The sequence below is a fragment of the Lissotriton helveticus genome, chromosome 6, assembly GCF_964261635.1.
Source record: "Lissotriton helveticus chromosome 6, aLisHel1.1, whole genome shotgun sequence".
NCBI classification, from domain to species: domain Eukaryota; kingdom Metazoa; phylum Chordata; class Amphibia; order Caudata; family Salamandridae; genus Lissotriton; species Lissotriton helveticus.
Window position 1 is genome coordinate 1,702,155,508 of NC_136067.1, and position 22,414 is coordinate 1,702,177,921.

The 22,414-nt window shown below is 45.0% G+C and overlaps 1 protein-coding gene across 11 annotated transcripts in view; it reads left to right on the forward strand.

Annotated features, from left to right (window-relative positions):
- Positions 1-22,414, forward strand: part of LOC144763708 (uncharacterized) — a 2,434,724-nt gene that overhangs the window by 2,354,761 nt on the left and 57,549 nt on the right. The gene's annotated exons all lie outside the window — the stretch shown is intronic.

The following is a 22,414-nucleotide window of genomic DNA, read 5'->3' on the forward strand; positions in this document are numbered from 1 at the left end:
CTCAAGGGAGCCTGTATAAATAGTATTTCCAAATGAGGTCGCACACCGCTCGTCCCATCAGCGTGTGACCCCGGAGCATGATGGTCGATGTAATAGGTATCAGCGGGTGCGCTTTTACCCGGGTCTTGAATCTTGAGGGTATTCACTGATGTGCTTGCCATCCCTGGACACGTGTTTTGCGTTCATTAACGCTCGTCAGCAGGGATTAGGCGTGTGCACTGGGTTGCTGCATGGGCTCCCGAAAATATTCGTAGGTCCAGATACCTCTTATGGCGCGCAGGTGTGGAATCTCAAGATCGTCACCTTTACCGGCTCAAGGGTGCCTGTATAAATAGTATTTCCAAATGAGGTCGCACACCGCTCGTCCCATCAGCATGTGACTCCGGAGCATGATGGTCGATGTAGTAGGTATCAGCGGGTGCGCTTTTACCCGAGTCTTGAATCTTGAGGGTATTCACTGATGTGCTTGCCATCCTTGGACACGTGTTTTGCGTTCATTAACGCTCGTCAGCAGGGATTAGGCTGTGCACGGGGTTGCTGCATGGGCTGCCGAAATTATTCGTAGGTCCAGATACCTCTTATGGCGCGCAGATGCGGAATCTCAAGGTCGTCACCTTTACCGGCTCAAGGGAGCCTGTATAAATAGTATTTCCAAATGAGGTCGCACACCGCTCGTCCGATCAGCGTGTGACCCCGGAGCATGATGGTCGATGTAGTAGGTATCAGCGGGTGCGCTTTTACCCGAGTCTTGAATCTTGAGGGTATTCACTGATGTGCTTGCCATCCCTGGACACGTGTTTCGCGTTCATTAACGCTCGTCAGCAGGGATTAGGCGTGTGCACGGGGTTGCTGCATGGGCTACCGAAAATATTCGTAGGTCTAGATACCTCTTATGGCGCACAGGTGTGGAATCTCAAGGTCGTCACCTTTACCGGCTCAAGGGAGCCGGTATAAATAGTATTTCCAAATGAGGTCGCACACAGCTCGTCCCATCAGCGTGTGACCCCGGAGCATGATGGTCGATGTAGTAGGTATCAGTGGGTGCGCTTTTACCCGAGTCTTGAATCTTGAGGGTATTCACTGATGTGCTTGCCATCCCTGGACACGTGTTTCGCGTTCATTAACGCTCATCAGCAGGGATTAGGCATGTGCACGGGGTTGCTGCATGGGCTGCTGAAAATATTCGTAGGTCCAGATACCTCTTATGGCGCGCAGATGCGGAATCTCAAGGTCGTCACCTTTACCGGCTCAAGGGAGCCTGTATAAATAGTATTTCCAAATGAGGTCACACACCGCTCGCCCAATCAGCGTGTGACCCCGGAGCATGATGGTCAATGTAGTAGGTATCAGCGGGTGCGCTTTTACCCGAGTCTTGAATCTTGAGGGTATTCACTGATGTGCTTGCCATCCCTGGACACGTGTTTCGCGTTCATTAACGTTCGTCAGCAGGGATTAGGCGTGTGCACGGGGTTGCTGCATGGGCTGCCGAAAATATTCGTAGGTCCAGATACCTCTTATGGTACGCAGCTGCGGAATCTCAAGGTCGTCACCTTTACCGGCTCAAGGGAGCCTGCATAAATAGTATTTCCAAATGAGGTCGCACACCGCTCGTCCCATCAGCCTGTGACCCCAGAGCATGATGGTTGATGTAGTAGGTATCAGCGGGTGCACTTTTACCCGAGTCTTGAATCTTGAGGGTATTCACTGATGTGCTTGCCATCCCTGGACACATGTTTCGCGTTTATTAACGCTCGTCAGCAGGGATTAGGCGTGTGCACGGGGTTGCTGCATGGGATGCCGAAAATATTCGTAGGTCCAGATACCTCTTATGGCGCGCAGGTGCGGAATCTCAAGGTCGTCACCTTTAACGAGCGCTGTGCGACCTCATTTGGAAATACTATTTATACAGGCTCCCTTGAGCCGGTAAAGGTGACGACCTTGAGATTCCGCACCTGCGCGCCATAAGAGGTATCTGGACCTACGAATATTTTCAGCAGCCCATGCAGCAACCCCGTGCACACGCCTAATCCCTGCTGACGAGCGGTAATGAACGCGAAACACGTGTCCAGGGATGGAAAGCACATCAGTGAATACCCTCAAGATTCAAGACTCGGGTAAAAGCGCACCCGCTGATACCTACTACATCGACCATCATGCTCCGGGGTCACACGCTGATGGGACGAGTGGTGTGCGACCTCATTTGGAAATACTATTTATACAGGCTCCCTTGAGCCGGTAAAGGTGACGACCTTGAGATTTCGCACCTGCGCGCCATAAGAGGTATCTTGACCTACGAATATTTTCGGCAGCCCATGCAGCAACCTTATGCACACGCCTAATCCCTGCTGATAAGCGTTAATGAACGCGAAACACGTGTCCAGGGATGGCAAGCACATCAGTGAATACCCTCAAGATTCAAGACTCGGGTAAAAGCGCACCCGCTAATACCTACTACATCGACCATCATGCTCCGGTGTCACACGCTGAAGGGACGAGCGGTGTGCGACCTCATTTGGAAATACTATTTATACAGGCTCCCTTGGGCCGGTAAAGGTGACGACCTTGAGATTCCGCACCTGCGAGCCATAAGAGGTATCTGGACCTACGAATATTTTCGGCAGCCCATGCAGCAACCCCGTGCACACGCCTAATCCCTGCTGACGAGCGTTAATGAACGCGAAACACGTGTCCAGGGATGGCATGCACATCAGTGAATACCCTTAAGATTCAAGACTCGGGTAAAAGCGCACCCGCTGATACCTACTACATCGACCATCATGCTCGGGGGTCACACGCTGATGGGACGAGCAGTGTGCGACCTCATTTGGAAATACTATTTATACAGGCTCCCTTGAGCCGGTAAAGGTGACGACTTTGAGATTCCGCACCTGCGCGCCATAAGAGGTATCTGGACCTACGAATATTTTCGGCAGCCCATGCAGCAACCCCGCGCACACGCCTAATCCCTACTGACGAGCGTTAATGAACGCGAAACACGTGTCCAGGGATGGCAAGCACATCAGTGAATACCCTCAAGTTTCAAGACTCGGGTAAAAGACCACCCGCTGATACCTACTACATCGACCATCATGCTCCGGGTTCACATGCTGATGGTACGAGCGGTGTGCGACCTCATTTGGAAAGGCAATTGGTTTGTGTCCCTTGGATGTCTTTTGATTCAGTACGGCCGTCACTGTCATTCCATTACAATGACAAAAGAGGTAGAATGGTTTGCTGTTGTCAGGTGTACCTAACACTGGAGCATTTGTGATTGTGTTCTTCAGCTCCCGAAATGCTGTGTCTTATTCATCAGTCCAGTTTATTTTGTTCCTATTGGTATGTGGCTCTTTTAGAGCGGTCAAAATTGGGGCAGTCAGTGTGGCATAATCAAATACCCACTGTCTCACATAAATGCAGAGTCTTAGGAATTGCTGCATTTGTTTTGAGGTGGTGTACTTGGGCATATTTCTGATGCTCCCTGCTCTATCAGGTGTCACCCTCCTCCCACCTTTAGATATTATCGGTCCCAAATACTGAACTTCTGACTGCACATATTGTAATTTGTCTTTGTCAACTTAATATGTTTTTTCTGCAAGCATTCAAAGAAGACTAATACTGTCCTCCCTGCTTATGTTTTCAGTAGCACTACACACCAAAATGTTGTCCACGTACCGTAAAAGGGTGCTTTTGCATTTTGCGTTTGCTAAATCCTTTTTCACTGTCCTGTTAAATATATTCAGATACTCACAATAGCCCTGGGGGATTCATCTATAGCAGTACTGAGTTTGTCTGTACGTAAACCCTGTTAAATTCTGACTATCTGTGTGCAGTGGAATGCTGAAGAATGCATTTTTCAAATCAATTACTGAAAAGTAGGTGGAACCCATAGGAATGTATGTCAGTATGACTCATGGGTCTGGTACCACTGAAAATTCTGGTATTACTATAACATTCAGGGGGCGAAATCTTGAATCATCCTCCAAGTTCCCCCCCCTTAGCCTTTTTATCGGATAAATTGTGGTATTGCAGGGTGATGTTCTCTTATATATTACTCCCTGCTCAAGTAAAGCCTGTATTATGGGAAAGATGCCTTCTTCTGCTTCTTTGGATAAGAGATACTGACTCACCCTGGGCAATATCGCCCTGGGTTTCATTGTTATTTTTAACAGGCTCAGTTCCTTCAATAAGTCCCATATTGTGTGGTCCCTTTGTCCACAGACTCTCTGGTACTTTTGCCAAATCCTCTCATTGTACTGTCTTGCACATGTTTTGGCACCATTCTGTATTGCAACTGTACTGTAATGGGAATATCCATTTGAAATACCACTGTCTCAAGTGAAAGGCTATCAAACATTTCTTCATCTGATATGTGTTGCAATTTGACTTGTAAATCTGTAAATACTATTGACTACCATAGTGCTTGTCTCTTGTGAAATGCTATCACGTGGCTTTATTTCAAGAACCATTATCTCTAACACCATGTCTGGTTCTTCTATGGGATCCACAGGTCACTCGGGTCTGAAGAATAGTAATTCTGGTATCCGTACTTTCTTCCCCAGTAACGTAACGCAAAACGGCCTCTGTATCCACAGTAATTGCTCTGACCTGTTGTCCCAAGTCCTCATGAGCTATCAGTGACAACATCCTGCCTGCTGTAATACCAGGTGTGTAACATACAATATACTCATCTTCCAAAAAAAGATGCTCATATTCAGCTTATTCATCAGGTCTCTGCAGATTGACCGGTGCCTCTGGGGAATATAACAATGGTACTTCAATTTGTGTGTCTTCTATTGTCATGCTCACTGATTCAGTAAAAGGAACCCCCCTGACAGCCCCAGAAACCCCTTGTGTATCTATTGATGTGTGAGAAAGTGGTAGTTTCCTTACTTTATACAAGATTTAGTGTCTCGAGTATTGATTAAAAAACTATAGGGGCGATCTTCTATGGCTACATCACAGTAAGTTCCTCATCTGATATTTGGGTTACCGATAGTATTGGATAGATAATAGTTGTCTGTGGGCTCTCTCATTGTATTTAGCTGTTGGTTGGTGTTCTTCCAGACATTTGGGATTGTGCAGAAAAGGGATTACCTCCTTGTACAGTTACTCCTCCCATCTGGAACTGTGTGGGTCCACCTGTAGTATTTCTGACATCCTGTGGCATATTCTGTGGCATTTGCCTCTGTTGTGCGGTCCATGAAACCTGCAGGACCTGCAGACATTCCTATGTTACTGGTTGGGGAGCCCATTGCATCTGTTGCGGCCCCATCCGAGGAGTGATCCCTGTGCTTGCTCATCGCTCTTTTTCGCTCTATATTCTCTTGTAAAATGACCTGTATTGCCAAAATAATAACACTGTTGTCCTGCCCTATATCCTCCTTGTCTACTTCCCTGCACTGGCCCTTGGCCTCCTGGAAAACCTCCTTGTCTCTTTCCCATGTTACTTACTGGCTGCCCTCCTGATGCCTGCACCTGCAATGGCGTTGTAAGCGCCGTTTGTGGTGCTAATACAAGTGCCCTTTCTGTGCTTCGTTTTTTAAGTTTCTGTTGCACCAACTTAGCTGTGGCTCTCTCTGCCTGCTCTGTCCTTTCCTTGTCCTTTTATATCCGTGGGCAGGCCCTGTTTCAATACATTATAAAATAGTATTTAATTCCCTCCAGTATTTTCCCAGTTACATATTTCTTGCTGTACCCATTGTTCTTTCATTCTGGCAATGAATTCTGTAATGTCTTCAGACGATTTTAGCCCTCTGCCATAAGGGCTACAATGTCTGGTCTGTCTAGGTATGTCTGCCTGAGCACATCCCAGACATATTGACGGATATTGTTTGATGGGAGACCTGTCCAACTGAGTATTTCTTAATGTTATTTGAGAGAATCCTGCCTTGATAAAAATGGTATTTACTTAATCTCCCACCTGAAAATGTAACAAGCTTTGAACATCACCCAAGGTGAGGTTCACTCCAACTGTGTTTCTCAAAGCATCCTAACAATTTTCACGCTCCCTCAAACAGCATGGGGAGTGCCCTCTTTATCCATTTGTGACCATGGTACCTATGTGGCCATTTGTTCTCCCTTGAAAATGAGGGGTGACTGAGTTATTGGTCAAGGATTTACGGGTTTTGGGCCTAACCCGAATCTGGTGTATTACTTTGGATTACTTGAGTTGGTTTGTCTATAGCATACTCCTCTCAGACTACAAGGCACTCTTGCTTATAGGGGTAGTTCCAATCTGGGTTGCCCTGCCCCTGCCATTCTTCAGCAATTGCTAAGTGATGGGTTGAAAAAATACTTCTCAGACCATTGCTTCTTTACTTCCTTTTTAGTCCATGTTGCCAATTCATCCGGAAAGAGTTCGCAATGATAACTACCCTCCTTATATTCTACTACCTCTATGGGTGTTAGATCCAATCTACTCTTTTTTTAGGATTGACTTCTTCCATGTTTCTGAGGTCTGTCTTACTGCCATTAATGACCCCCGCAGTGGGCGCGGGTGGAAAGGATATGGTCTCCGGTTAGTGTCCTGATCATTTGCATCCTTATTAAGCCTGCATTCCTTTTCCCCATCTTCCTCTGTCCACCTACATTTTGTAACTCATTTTGGGGTTTATGAAATTGTGGAGTCTCCATGTCCCTCTCCGATGCTTCTTCTTCTTTTATCCATTCCTCAGTTGCCTCTCTCAAAGTCTCAGCAGAAGTGTCTCCCAGACTAAGAACAACATGTCCCATAGTCCATTGTCCTTGAAGGGGAGCAGAGCTTCTAGAGCTTTCTGCATAACAGTGTGCTTCAATTAATTTGAGTCTGTCTCTTCGGTTCGGTTCTGAACCGGCCTAAAGAGTTGTAGGGGTGGGGTCCAAAGGTGCCTTGTTTTACCATAATTTTTGTCTCTCCTCTTTAGGTGCCACTCTAACTGGATCTTAGTACCCTGCAGCTGGTGTCTCTCCTCCTTAGGTGCAACTCAAATGGGATCTTGGTACCCTGAATCGGGTAGAATGGGGTAAAGACCATAATGCTGGGTCTACTCTGCGGACTGTGTTATTGCCTCTTCAGGTGCTGTTGGTTTTAAGTTTGTTTTTGTATTGCAGAATTCCTGCCACAATGGTAGGGTGGCTTCCCTTTTCTTTCTATCATCCTTCGAGTGAACTTAAGTCGATGTGTGTTCAATTATGTCTTCGTCTAAGGTTCCTTCCTTTGGCCATGGCTGGGCATGGCCCTTGGTACCTTTGTACCATTGTTTACCATACTTCTGTATCTTCTTCTTGTCTGAAGAAAAACTTTTTATCATGTTCTCCAGAGGGGTCTCCATGGTCCCCTAAGGATGTGCGCATTTCCTATGTGTAATAGAATTGATCCCTTGTTCGTTTGCCCACTGTTGTATGCCTCTTTTAGCCCTTCAGCGCTACGCAGATTCTTTTTTTTTTATATATATATTTTTATTAATTATAATACAAGAGTAGAAATATACATATCGGGCATCGGTCGATGGAACATATCATAACAGTGAACGGTCAGATCAAATAAGAGAATACACAACAGTTATAGGCATCTGAGAGACATCAATATCAAATTAGAGCCGAGATAAAACAATACGGTACAGATTGCCTTGAGCAAACATCATCGGATCCCGCCCACCCAGAATACAGAATACGAGAATCGAACACTCGACACCCGGATATGAGGATTAAACGATCAGGATAATATGCCACATCTCTTGTGAAGAAGGGAAAAGGGACACAGAAAGGTCATAGAACAAAATAAAGGAAAAATAAAAAACCCCACCCTGCACCCCTGCAGATGGCTACGACCTAACCCCACTAGCAGCGTGCCTATCGCCCACTACACTAACCCCAAGGAAGGGAAAAGATGGAGGAGGAGAATCGTGGAAGGCAAATACACCCCCGGTCTCCCGTACCCCCCGCCAGAAGCGATCACCCCGAGATATAGTGAGAGAGGCGGCAGCAGGATTGAGCAGGGGGCACTGGCAACAAACACGGGCTCGCTGGCTGTGAGTTGGGAGTCGACAAGGAACAGTAAATCCGGGTCATGCCCGGGGACCTCGATCTCAGGCGTACATTGCACCGCTGGTACCACAGATAGATGAGAGTTAAACGGAGAGTCATAGACCGGTCCCAAGATACCGTCCACTTGCACGCTCAGTGTCCGGAATACAGTGGTGAACTGTGAATGGAGCGCCTCAATGGCGGCCATAACGGCCTGCAGCGATGGCGTACCTTCCGTCCGCCCCATCTCCTCTCACGAAGAGGCAGAGCTGGATTCGTACCCTGGAGGCCGACTTCTCCGGGGCAGCAGGTCACGCAGATCCAGGGATCACAGTGGGCGCTCTCCGTCGTGGAAGATCGACACCGTCGCCGGTAGCGAGGGCCCAGGCCCGTCAACCCCGGGGAGCAAGCAGGGTCTCCGGGCGTCAGACCCCCGGACACGGCAGACGGCGCGATACGCTGATGTGTTCACGGTGTAGACCGTTCACGATGCCACCATCCGAAAACAAACAGGTTACGAGACACTTGGGGGGACCGGGCTCAGTCCAGGTCCAGCGGCCGTTGTTGATCAACTCCAGCCCGAATGAGCTAGAAATCGAGGCCCCGGCTTCCACACGATGTTAGGCCGAGAATGGGAACATGGCATATCTTCGGCATCCGATAAGATAAAAACCTCGGGATTACACCTTTAGAAGCAAAAATACTTCATGAACCCGGGAGTCTGGTGCAAATTCAGGATGAATAGCAGGATAGACGAGCTGCTGGCGGAGGTCGACGGAGCCGGGAGCTTACGCGGCCATCTTGGTTGCTAGCGTAGCTCCTCCGCTACGCAGATTCTTAATAAGTGGGTGGGATTTGGATGGCCCCCGGATGTCCTTAGCACACGCCCACCGTGACGTGGGACGGCCGGGGGCCCTCCTGAGCACCAAAGAGGTTAGACCTGTCTCCGTTACTAATATATTTGTGTTCTATGAATTTAGCTAACTTATAGTAGTGGTGAACACATATTGATCTTATGCAGTATTACCTTACTTCACATATACTACATTGAGACAAAGTGGTGAACATCAAGCACACTTACCGCTAGTCTGTATAACACTTCTTCCATGGTTATATCTGGAGTGGGTGCATTTATGGGGGGGGGCTAACAGGATATGTGCCTGACGCAATACATGTTACATTGTCGTGAATGTAAACGACTACTTGCAGTGCTCGAGGATGCGCACTCCCATTCATTTTTCAAACTCCAGAATCATAAATATCCGTGAGGAATGCATCAAGAAGTGCCTCTAATGTGATGAGTGACTAAGTCATTTTATGAATTCCATGGGTATTACGTGGACACTGGGGTTCTCCATGGGTCCATCGAAATATAAATTCAATCTCATCTGTTACCTGCCAGGGTGAGTTATCAGTCTCACTTATAGGGAATTACTATTAATCTTTAGGCTTGTCTTGGGATGTTTTATTTTGATTCCCTGTGTGTTATCTGAGATAATCGTTCCCCACTTCAAGGACACCTTAGGCTTAGGGGTTTGTATTAAAATATCGGAAAGAACGTGCTCCCTAACTTTCTTGTGCTTATACCAGACTCTATGGTAATTCCAAGGGAACCCTGCCACTTCTCTATGATTTGTCCCTTGTGATTATATAATACTGTACTCTTTATGTCATCCTCCTTATTTATGGAACGCTGTCTAGTTGTAACTAATGCACTTTTTGGATTGGCAACGAAGGGTCTGGCCGTGCCCGGTCCAAAGTCAATTGACACCAGCAATTTGCTGCCCAGTTACCTAACCGTCAGACTCACCAACTGATGCCTTAGTCTCAGTCGCTCTTCCTTAAAGATGTCTTACAGATATCTTAAATCTAGGAATTTGGGAGCAGAGCATTTGCCTTGTCGAAAACAAGGCCTGCCGGCGCCGATCAAATGACCGTCTCCTAACCACGTCAGACAGTCAGACACACTTGTTACCCACACTTGTTACCCAGTCCTATTTCTACACTAGCCCTCCAGATCTAACCAGGATATCTGTGGGCACTCCCCAAAGGAATGTTCCTTTCAGACGTTTCCTCCTGGGTAATACACTACTACCTGCTAGATCACTTCCCAAAGGAGTGTCTCCTCCTGCTATTCTTCCCTTTCATTTCAAAGGGGAATTCACACGAGCTAGTCTTCCGCTGTGTACCAGGAATCACCACACTTCGTATCATTGCATCCTCACAAAAGAAAATCCCCATGCATGCATTTCTTTACGATGATTGTTAAAGAATCATCCACTTTTAAATGTTAAGGTACGAAGTTCGATCTCTCCTACCCCTGGGATCTTACCCGCCCATCTTTTGAATAGGCAGACTTTAGTGTAATATTCAGTGTCTGCTTACTTGATACATTTGCGCAGTATCTATTCAATTGAGGCAGGCAGCATCTACTTGGGCGCAGTGTGGGAAAAGTCAAGATAAACTAAATGTTGCAGGACAAAAAATAAGACGAGACAACTTCTGTTGGCAATGCCGCAAAGAGTTTATAAAAAGCAAGCAGAAGGTCAATCAGCTCTGTGGAACTGGAATCTGAACTTCAACTTAAAATGTGGCAGTTTCTTTTCTACCTTAGTAACCACAAATATGTCATATGTTTGCATATTAAATCAAACAAATTATACCAAAAAGTAATACTTTCTAGAAAAACAGCTCATCACACATTTATGGAATGTGACATGCAAGTGTTACTGTTACATTCCCACACCTTAGCTTGACTTATGCTTTGAAGCCCAATCAATGCTCTACACCCTACATGTCTACTGCTCTGCTAGTCCTACCCTCCCACTTGGCATTTCTCAGAGACATATTCTTGCAATGCGGCTCTGTGACTTTCCATTTATGCTGTGTCAAATTATATTTCTCTATTCTACTAAAGCTTGAGTCTACTTTTCTCCCCACGTCCTGACTTCTTTAATGCTTTCTATTCTGCTACTGAAAACAGCTTAGGCCTGTAGCTTTCCTTTAACATGTACATCTGTACACATCTTTCTGCTGATGCTTGCACTGACATGAATGGCCCTTCTTCATTTTTTACATTCATTATTACAGATGGCAAAGGTATTTTAGCGTTAAGGGTGAATAAGGGGATTTGGCTGGCAAGGGTATTCATAAGGTTTATGGTGCATAAGGGTATTTGAGGGTGCAAGTTTATTTTTAGTGTTTAGGGTCCGTAGAAGTTTTTGGATGGCAAAGATATTTTTATGGTTTAGGGTAGGTAGGGGTATTTGGGTGGCAAGGGTATTTTTAGGGTTTAAGGTGGGTAAGGGTATTTGGGTGGCAAGTGTATTTTTTTAAGGTGGGTACGGGTTTTTGGGTGGCAACGGGGCATTGCTTCAGGGGAGTGGTTGGAGTGTTACACCCCCTAACAAATGTATTGTGTGAAATAGTTGGGTATGGGTGCTTTCAGTTGGGTATGGTGAGGTGTCATTCGGATTTCACCTGGAATAATTTTTAGACAGACTAAAAACGCGCTAGGAAACAAACAGAATGAAACAAATGTTGGTTATTTTACAAAATAATGTTTTTTTTTCTCCCTTAGTACCTCTACCAATCTGCATTACTTCCCCTTATCACTGCCCATTAAGCCCCTCTCTTTCCCCCTGCCTGTTGTATAATTTATTTTAACATTATGGGTACTCTCTCGGGTACCGTACAAAAGTGGCTTCTTAACGCAATTGACACCTGTCTCCCCCGTTCTTAAAAAAGGTCAATGACCATCGTCCTCCAGCGCCCTGGGTCACTGAAAAATTCAAAATGGAGAAAACCAAATGTAAGGCACTGGAAAGATGCTGGAGGAGGAACTATGCATCTGATTCCAAAATTGGTTATAAGAGGGCTAAAAAAGGAATACCATAATCTTTGCAAGTCTGCTCAAGCAGAGTAAGTATTGACAACCATTTTTGGTGCTCTGAATTGCTCCAAACCTCTATTTAACATGGCAAGGAGCTTTCAAGCTCCAAAACTCAATCCAGACCCACTTCGCTAAATAATCGGCAGTATGAAGATCTTGCTAATTTCTTTCTCCAGAAAGTTGAGAAAGTATACTCTGAAATAGAGAGATTGCAGCTTAATAGTTCCCCTCCGTTGCAAATTGCTAATTCCCCCCAACCAGCATCCATACTGTTTTTAACTGACAATACCTACCTTGATCAAACAAGGTGCCTTCTGAATCCACTAACAAACTGGACACATGGCCTCTATTAGACATGGATTCCTTTAAATGAGACAGTGTTAAATCAGGTTCTCCCAAGGACCCTCTCCCTATCTCTGTGTTTGAGCAGCTGTAGACGCCATCATTGTTGGTAATTATGGACCTCCTGAATGCCTCCTTATAGGATGCAATAGTTCCACCAGAGTGGAAGCATGCTATGGCGCTCCCCCTTCTGACGAAGGCTAATGAGGACCCTGATTTGCCCTCCAATTACCGGCCTATTTCTCTCTTACCGGCTTTTTCAAAGATTTTGGAGAGGCACATTTACTTACAGCTGTCTCATTTTGTAGAGTCACACACATTTCTTCATCCATCCCAATCGGGCTTTAGAGCCAGCTTTTCAACTGAAACAACTCTCCCGGGAGTCACGGAAAGACTGCGTCGCGACCTAGAATCTGGAGATACAATGGCTTCTATATTGCTTGATTTAAGCGCAGTCTTCGACACGGTGTCGTGAAAACGTTAAGATCATTGGGCATTTGTGGTTCAGCTCCTAATTGGCTTATTTCATTTCTTGCCAATCAGACCTTCCAAGTCTTTTCTCCAGGAGCCAGGTCCGATACCCATTCTTCACCCTATGGGGTACCTCAGGGCTCCATTCTCAGTCATATATTATTCAATCTTTGTCAGACCTTTGGCTGATGTTGCAGAAGAAGCTGGGCTGTCCTTGTTCTCTTACGCGGACGACACCCAGATTATCTTCTCTCTTTCAGTGGAGAGGGCGGCTGAGACTTCCCCCCTCCAGTTGGGCCTGGGTAACATTGCCTCGTGGATGCAGGCTAATTACCTCAGGCTCAACGGAGAGAAGACTGAGGTCTTGGTTATGGGGAAAAACAAGGATCTCTGGGGCACCCAGCACTTGCCTAGTGAGATGGGTGCTCTTCCTCAGCCCTCCCGCCAAGTTCATAACTTGGGTGTCATCATCAAAGATTCATTAACTATGCAACATCAAGCTGTTAAGGTAGCTGCTACATGATTTATCATCTTGAAATGGCTGAAAGAGAACAGTAGTCCAGGCGCTTGTCACATCTAGACTGGACTACGGTAACATTCTTTATCTGAGGACCAATAAGGAGGTGACTCGTAGGCTGCAGATGGTTTAGAACTCTGCCGGAAGACTGCTTTGCCAGGTTCCTAGAGCTATCTCTGTTTCCGGTCACCTGCATGACCTTCACTGGCTCAGGGTGGAGAACCGAATTAAGTTCAAAGCCCTGAGCTATATGTTCAAATCAAAACAGGTGTGACCCCCCAGTATCTGCAGTCCTTGGTTTACCCCTATGTGCCTACTCGTTGCCTTCGCTCATCCACTCAAGGGAAATTTTCTGTACCCACAGTCAGATTATCCCAGATGGGCGGTCAATCATTTGCCTATCTTGGTCCCTCCTTATGGAACTCCCTCCCTATATCAATTCGGAATGAAACAATGTATGTCCAATTCTGCAAATCCTTAAAAACGTGGCTTTTTAACCAATAATTATTATTCCGGTATCTGTTCCTTGTTCTGGGTGGCGCCGGGAAACCCTTTTTGGGTAGCTGTTGCACCTTATAAATTAAAATTAATAATAAGAGTAAAAGGCAAAACTTTATGGAAATATAGTTCCAGCAAAGCGGATGTTAACAATATTTCAGCGGCGGGAAACTGATAAGAGAAGCAGACGAGGGACAAGCATTTGCAAATACAGGAAAATATGCTACTTTTACAAGAGACAGTCGTCCCTACCAAAGGAATATATGGTTATAAGTACAGAACTACAATTAGGGCTGTGTTGGTATATACCCAAAGGAAAGAATTGTATTTATTTAAACATACAATAAATAAAGAAAGAACCAATTCAATTACAATCCAGTGGGTGAAAGTGGCGGGTATGGAAAGGTTTCCAGACCTCAGGCATTTGCTTCAAAAAGTGACATTTAACGGTACATATTTACAACAGTCACAGTGCGAGAAACACCTCTTCGATCCACATAAATCATCATAAAATTGGAGTCAAGGTGTGGGTGTTGATGACCCCAGCTTAAAATGGGGGGATCATCATCAGGACAAGAAGACCTATATGTCTGAGAGATAGCCTGCATCAGATACATGGGAGTGAGAGAGATAGCCATGTAGGACGGTCCTCAGGTAGGTAATCAATGGCCAGCGGATGGGTCAGAGGATTACGAGAGTCGGAAAGCGGATCAAGAAGCAAGGTCCTGCCCGTGGAACCCTGGCGCCCACATTAGAATTGAGCGGCTGAATGGGAACCTGATAATCCTGCTAATCGAAATCTGGATCTCAGGGAACGAGTGCCAGGGAGAACACTGAAAGCGTGTGCCGGTGTACTGAATAAAAGGGCGGTGCTGATGGGAACCGCACATGCAAGAAATATGCTACAGCCAATAGAAGTAGAGGAAAAGTAAGTGGCATGCACAGGAACCATGAGAAGCCAGGAAAGAGAGGAGGTGGGATGCAAGTCTTTTTTAAGTTTATATCAAAAATAGATTTTTATTTTTTTTTTACTTTTCTATGGCACGGACCAGACCCAGGGTAGGGTATCAGAGCGCTTTACAATGAGGGCACAGTACAAAAAAAAACAATTGGCAAATTATAGCACACATAAAATCAGCAAAATTTTACAAAGTTCGGAGGGTCACTGGTGTGAGAGTATTTCTGAGCAACGGGTCATGAGCAGCTAGGGTGTCCTTAGAGGGCTAGAAGAGGCAAGTTTAAGGGTGTTGGCATGGAATGGTCTCTGTGATATATTACAGGAGTAATTTGCACATAAGGAATGATGTTGCTTCTTTTTGGAACAGAGGAGTAGAGGAGATTTTTCTGATGTAGGGAGAACGCGAATTTTATATTCTAGGTGCTTCTCTGGAGAATGCTCTATTAGAGGTATTTTTGTTGTTGCAGCGAAAGGGTTTCAGGAGTAAATTATCAACGTTCCTAGAATGTCTGATTCCTCCAGCTAAGGTAAGTTTTTGGAATAGGTACTGGGGAGTATTGTGGTGGAGTGCTTTGTGAGTGATGCATGCCATTTTTAGGTGGATTCGAGATACATAAGTTAGCCAGTTGAGTGCTTTCAGGTGTGGCGATATGTGGTCAAATTTCCTAGATCCTGTAAGGAGTCTTGCTGCAGCGCTGAGACAGGCTTTTAAAGTGGCGGTTGAGATTTTGCTAAGCTCCGCGAGGGTGGTTCGTCGTACTCCAGCCTTGAGATGACTAAGGACTGAACTGAAGTTTTGAGGTCCTGGTTCTCGATGAAAGGTTTCATTTTCCTAAGATAGCTAAGGTAAAAGCGTGTATTTTTAGCTAACAGGTTGATATGTGTTTGCATGTTAAGGTTCTTATCTAGTGTAATTCCAAGTGATTTGGTGGAGTCCACCAGAGTTGGCGTGCAGTTCAGTGCAGTGATCAGCTTGGTCCATTTCTTTGTCTCCTGGGAGTTATTAGCGGGGGAGATTAGAAACAATTCAGTTTTTTCCGAGTTTAGCTTGGGGAAGTTGGTCTTTAGCCAGTGGACGGTCTTTTTGAGTGCCAGGTTCATCGTCTTTATGTCTTCAATGGAGGAGATCTTAATGTGAAGCTGAGTGGCATCCACCTACATGTGGTAGGCTATGTTTGCCTGTTGTAGTAGTTCGGTTAGTGGTTTGAAATATAGGTTGAATAGGGTGGAGCATTGTGGTTCTCCTAGAGGGTTCGGTGAAGAGGGAGAAAGATTTTTGTTCACCATGAACGATTGCGTTCTGCTTTCCAGAAAGGATTTGAACCATTGAAGGACTGTGCCAGATAAACCTATCCTATTTTCTAGTCTTCTTAGAATTTTGTCGTGATTGACCGTGTCGAAGGCTGAGGAGAGGTCGAGCAGGACTAGTAGACAGGTTTTGTTGCAGTCAAGAGCAAGGAGGGCGTTGTCCACTATATGCAGAATGGCTGTTTCTGTGCTATGGCATGTTCTGAAACCCGATTGGTGGATGTTCAGAAGGTTGACGTCCATGATGTGTTGGTTCAGCTGTTGTTGAACACATTTTTCCACTACCTTGGCTAGCATGGGAATGTTGGTTATGGGTCAGAAATTGTTGGGGTCGGAGGGATTTGCTGTCGTTTTTTTAGTATAGGGGACTCTTGGCCCTTTTTTAGGCAGTCCGGAATGTGCCCTTGCGCTAGCGAGGCGTTGATGATTTTGGTCCAGAGAGGGGAAATTACTTGGTAGATGTGGGGAAGGCAATTTGAAGGGACTGGGTCATTGAAGTGGTGTTGAGTTTGGTGGTTGCTAAAGTTTTGGTGATGTCATTAAGATCGTAAAGTTTGAAAGTGGACCAGTGAGAGTTATTTTTTGGCAAAAGTAACCCAGGTTGTCAGGGTTTTCAGTTTGAAGGTTCTTTGGGCTGGCTGAGTTAGCTGCTGCCCTGTTAAGCTCGAGGTGGAGGGAGTTTGTTTTTGGCTGTGAAGAATGAAGACAATTCTTTGCTGATAAGCTTTGATTTTAAGGTCAAGAGAGAGGATTTAGCCAATTTGTTAGATTGTTGTTTTAGAATTTCTAGAGTTTCTTTGGTCTGTTCTTGGCATTGTCTAGTTCTGATCTAAAGAAGTCTTTTTTAGATTGTAGAATACTTTTGTTATAGAAGTTTCTAGGTTTTCGAAGTTGTTTAAGATGGAAGGGGGAGGGATGTTGTCTCCATTTCCGTTCTGATGATCTGAGTTTAAGTCTTTCTTCATTCAGGGCACCATTAAACCAAGGGATTTTGTCTTTGTCTGGAATTCGTTTGAGTTTAGGTGGAGCAGCATGGTCAAAGACCTTGGTCATAGTGGAGTTGTAGTGATCCGTGAGGTCACTGACGTCAGACATGTTGGGGGGATGAGGGCTTTCTCACAGTGGGAGGCTAGGTTGTGCCACTCGAGGTTTTTTGTGTTTCTTATCCATTGTGTAGGCTTGTTTTGTTGCGGGAAAGTTTTCTTGGTAGCGGAGGAAATTTGGAAGGTGATGATGTGATGGTCTGACCAGTCACAAGAGGTGATCAAGATAGATTAAATCGTATTTATTTTGTTTAGAGATGAGCCAGTCAAGAGTAGCACCCTTAGAGTGAGTGGGCTTTGAGATAGCTTGGATCAAGGAATGGTTTACTAGGAACGTTTTGAGGGCGTTGACCTGTCTGTCAAGGGGGTTTTCTCAATGGAGATAGAAGTCGCCGAGGAATATGTCGTTGGAAAGAGGGGTAGGGTTTGTGGTAATGATTTCGATAAGTTGGTCTGTAAATACTACGTTCTTACCAGGAGGATGGTAGCAGATATGTAGTTTGTGGGAGTGGTTATCTGATTTGACAGAGATCCCAAGGTATTCACAGGAGTCCATGGGTTCGGAGTGAAACTTCGAGATGGTAATGTCGGATCGATGAATTCAGGCTATTCCTCCGCCCTTTTTGAGAGATCTGTCTAGTCTAATAATGTTGTAGTCTGGGGGGGACTAGAAAGTCTAGTCATGGGGTGGACGATTCATTGAGCCAAGTTTCCGTGAGGATGGTTATGTCCGCTTTCATGTTCAGGGTGAGGTTGGCGATGTCCAAGGCATGTTTTAAGGCTGAACGGCAGTTTAGGAGAAGGCAGGAGATGGATTTTGAGGAATTCTTTACGGTCGGCACATGAATTTTGTGGTTGGGGTTTTTTGGATTGGAGGTTGTTCAGGTTTATTCCTCTGTGTTTTGGATGTGATGTTCTGTTTGGGATGATGGGGACTGGGAGATTAGAGAATTCTTCTTCATTAGTGATGTGGAAAGCGGGGGATTTGTATGACAGTATAAGGGTTTGGATTTCTTGGTCCATTAGGTAGTTGGGGAGTTTGCAAGTGCGTAGGTGTCAATTATTCAGAGGCAGGGGGATAGTTTTTATCACATTGTTGACTGCCATTAGAGAGTGTTGAAGATGGGTAAGTTTGGAAAGAGAGTTTTCAGCAAGTAGCTTTTGATATCTAATATAATGTACTATAGTTTCCTAGATGTGAGGTAGGACTGGGTTATGAGTTGGTCTTGTTCAAAGGGATGATAGGGAGGAGGAGGGGACAGGATCGGCGGGCAGGGAGGGCTGGGCGTAGTATTGCTGAGGGGTTTGATGTCTGTGTGGGTAGTGTGGTGGGTATGTGTAGCTGGGAGCGGGAGCAGGGTAGTAGATAATGATAGGGGTATATTCTGGCTGGGGGTTTTAATCTGACTCGATAGAGTGGCTGTGTCGTGGTGGGTGTCATCAGCGGTCGGTAGAGGGTGTGGAGGAGGGTGAGAGTAGTGGGGATGGGGGGGTGGCGGAGTGTGGAGATGCAGAAGGTCGGAGATTGGACATAACGGGAGGGGCGTTGTTGGTTCTGAAGATGATTTAATTTGAGGGTGTAGGTGAAGAGGGAGCTCTAAAGGAGCTCTAAAGGAGGTGAGTTGTTGTTGCCTCTTTCATAGATTTTGGGTAGGGGAGGGGGACTCTGATCTTCATGAGAACAGGGGATGGAGGGTGTGGAAAGGTCCTGTGGTGCGTTAGGGTGGGGAGAAATGTGTGGGTTTTTAGGGTGAGAAAGTATTTGTCGAATAGTTCTATATCTCTTGTTAGCTGCTTGAATAAGAACAGTGCCATTTTTGTAGGATGTCATGTTCAGGGTGGCTCTGAGGTTTTGTGCGGGTGTTGTTGTTATCCTGGTTCCGTAAGGGATATTTTTATGGACATGGATAGTTAGTAGTTTAGAAAAGGCAGACCGCCATTTGGCTATCCTTCTTGTGAAGAATATGAGGTTATTGATTATAGCGCCTTTCTTGGTGTTGAAGAAGGGGTCCAAAAAGAAGATTTTGGGGTGTTTTCTAAGAAGGTTGTATTTGAACATTTTCAAGGCACTTTTAGATAGCTTTCTTAAGCACAGCACAGGCGCAGTGCAGGCGGAAAAAAAAATACGACAGGCCTGCCATTTTATGTGTAGAGACTCTACAGTTGTAAAATTACTATTAGTAAAATTAAATTTGTAGTTTGTGAATAACAGAAAATTGTAAACTTTCAAAAAAATGTACGTTTTCCTATGTGAATCAGGCCCTCGGTCCTCTGATTTCCAGAAAAGACATATAGGCCCCCCTTTTCTGACCACCGCTTAATTCATGTTGTCTCCCACCGCTATTGCTTTCTGTCCTTTTAAATCAGCAATTCAAAGTATCAGATTCATACATCTCAATGCATCCCAATCCTCAAACATTAATCAGAATAAAGTAAAAACACTCATGACCATTCTTTCTTAGATTGCCATTTATCTTACATGGTATATTCCATTAAGGACTATTTGCACCCTTTCACCTAACAATTCAGTAAAACTGAGTGTGACATTTCCAAACCCTGTTAAACAATATTCCATCCTCCGCCAACAGACGAAGGTTTTACTAACAACTCCGAACTAGATGATCTGGTAAAGAACCACCCACCTTGGGTAATTCATTAGAACCATACTTTCTATAGTTTAACATAGTATAATGAGCACTTGCATATATAATCCACCTGTTTTCCGCCCAACGTACTACAACCCCGTGCATAATACTTAACCCAAATTATCTGATCGATTGTTTCCAAAATGATGCTATAAGTGGAAGATCACTTTTATGGCTTTAAACTGTACAACTTGCCAAGACCACTTTCACATCCATGTCGATAGGATTCTTACACGTTTGCTGTACATCACCGAGTGTGAAACACTGGTAATATCACATATTGTAGGTAAAACCATAACTTAAGCCATGTCCTCAACATAATTAGGATGAATTTGATAGCAATCTTCATTGTACATACCTACAGCGTTGAGAAAGCCCTAGACCTGTGTGCCACAAAGGGGTGAGACATGTTGGCTGTTTCACTACAAATAGTGACTGAAGATAACTATCAAGAATAAAACAACGTCACACATACATTGTGATATGTTTTACTATACTTGTAAAAAGAGGGAATATATTGTCTAATGGTTTTATATGGGTGGAAACTTTCCAAGCTTTTTTAGAACCGCCTTGCTTGTTGTTGTGCCTGTATCCCTGAAGCCGGGCTCTACCCCACTCTTGTGGTATGCCATGGCACGGAGACCCTTTTTCCCTGGCTGCGTCCTGCCGTTTACTGAGATCTTCTATGTGGTACATGGGAATTTTGATAGTGTCTCTGAAGAGCCCAAGTGATATAGCTAGCTGCTGCTAGGATCAGGGCTTCCATCTTTCCAGGGCTTCCATCTTTCGGCCACCTCTTTATCGCCCGCCTCCATCCCTTTCCACTTTCCCACCCTCTCCATCTTGCTAAGCCGAATCCTTGACACCAGCCAGACCTCCACTCAATTCCCTAGAACAGCAGGTGGTCTCTGGTGTGTTCAAACAACCACCCCTTCTTGGTTGTTCTTCTCTGTGTTTCCCATATTATTCTTCATTTACTGGATTTCTTCATGTACCTGATTGCAGTTCACTAGGTGCCATGTTATTCAGAAATAGGAGGCAAGTTTGTAAAATATGGAATGGAATGATGACAGTGCCTAGCAGGCTTACTGGCAGACCCTTCTTAAGTTTCCAGTTGTAGTTTTCGTGTTTCGGTCTTCTTGTTTGGGCCCTCATTTGGACTTTCAGTTTTTATCATATGTCACTGTGCAGTACTTGTTGGTGTCTTATGTTAATCTGCTGTATGCATGCTCTTGAAAATGCCAGCATTATAACGTCCAAACCTCATGTTTCTTGAACTGAAAATAAAGAAATGCTTCAAAATAAATATTTCTAATTTACTTTTCCATTACAATATGTATTCCATGGGTGCACGTGCTTCCAGGTCAGCTATATATGAATGCATTTGTAATGTTTAAATAAACCCAATCAATGATGTCTCTAGTGGATATGTGCACATTTGTTATAATAATATAAACCTCTTTCTCGATGTCTGCAGCCAATGTGTCCGCACACAAACATGTTTTAAGATGGATTACCTCTGACAGTGTGGCAGTGACAGGGAGTGCTAAAAAGTTAATCAATAATAAAATGAAACTGAAGTGTGGGGGTTATAGTGGAACAATGGAGGCAAGGTGGTGGGCATCTTAAAAAACGAATGCTGGAAGGGCAGGGCGAGCAACAGCCAAGCTAGGGGAAAAGGGCAAGCAACAGCCAGGCTAGGGTGAGAGGGTAAGCAACACCGAGAGCAAGGCGGGATAGGAGAAAGTGAAGGAGGAAGTGTGACACAGGGGAGAGAGTACCTAAGAACTTGTATCCCCATGGAGTGCTTAAAATAATAGCAAAGGGTATTTCCTTGAATGCAAGCAATGTCAGCAATGGATGGATTAATACAAGTTAACCAATCAGAACACTGCGAGACCGAAAATGATCCTGGGTAGGTCACAAGAGGCAGGAGGAAAGCCATTGAATCAAGGAGAGACAGGCTGAGATTGACAACACAGCCATCTAATCAAGTGCAAGGGGCTGACACAAAGCGCACTCTATGTATATTGGAAACAATAGGTCTGACCAACAGATGTCTAAAACTATCTGTAGCCGAGAAGTACAAAGGTATATAAGCCAGCCTTCCTGTAAATTAAGCAGCTCCTAAAACAACTACACAGCTACCAACACACATCTCAATGAGCACGTCATTCCTGTAGCAATAACCCCGATGTAAATGGCCACATAAAAGCTCAATGAAAGGCATATCATCCAAAATCATCCTGAAATGCCATTGGTTACTGACATAACAATATATTCTACAGTTGTGGCAGTATATTACTTGAAGATGATACCTTTGCTCCAATGGACTCCATGGCATAATTACATGAGATATTGAAAATGCTCCATGTGTATCTCAATCAGTTCTGCTCATTGCCACCTTTAAAGGAGGCTACTGTGCCCTGTTGGATACATGGTGTACCCACACCTTGTATTGGGCGTGGCATTACTAGCGTCCACTGAGCCATGTCATACCACGCCCAGTGCTGGGCGTGTGGACTGTAGCTGTGACGTAGCCTCTCTCATGGGACCAACCACCATGAACCATAGAGCCTACTGCATAGAGATGGTAAAGCACGGTCCATTTAAGTGCAGTGGCTTATGTTAAGGCCCCTCTATGGCACTACCAGTCTATGTACACGGTTGCCATCCTCTGATTCTGGAGAACACATAATACTAATACCATAGTTTTCTCACTGTTTGGGTAAGAGA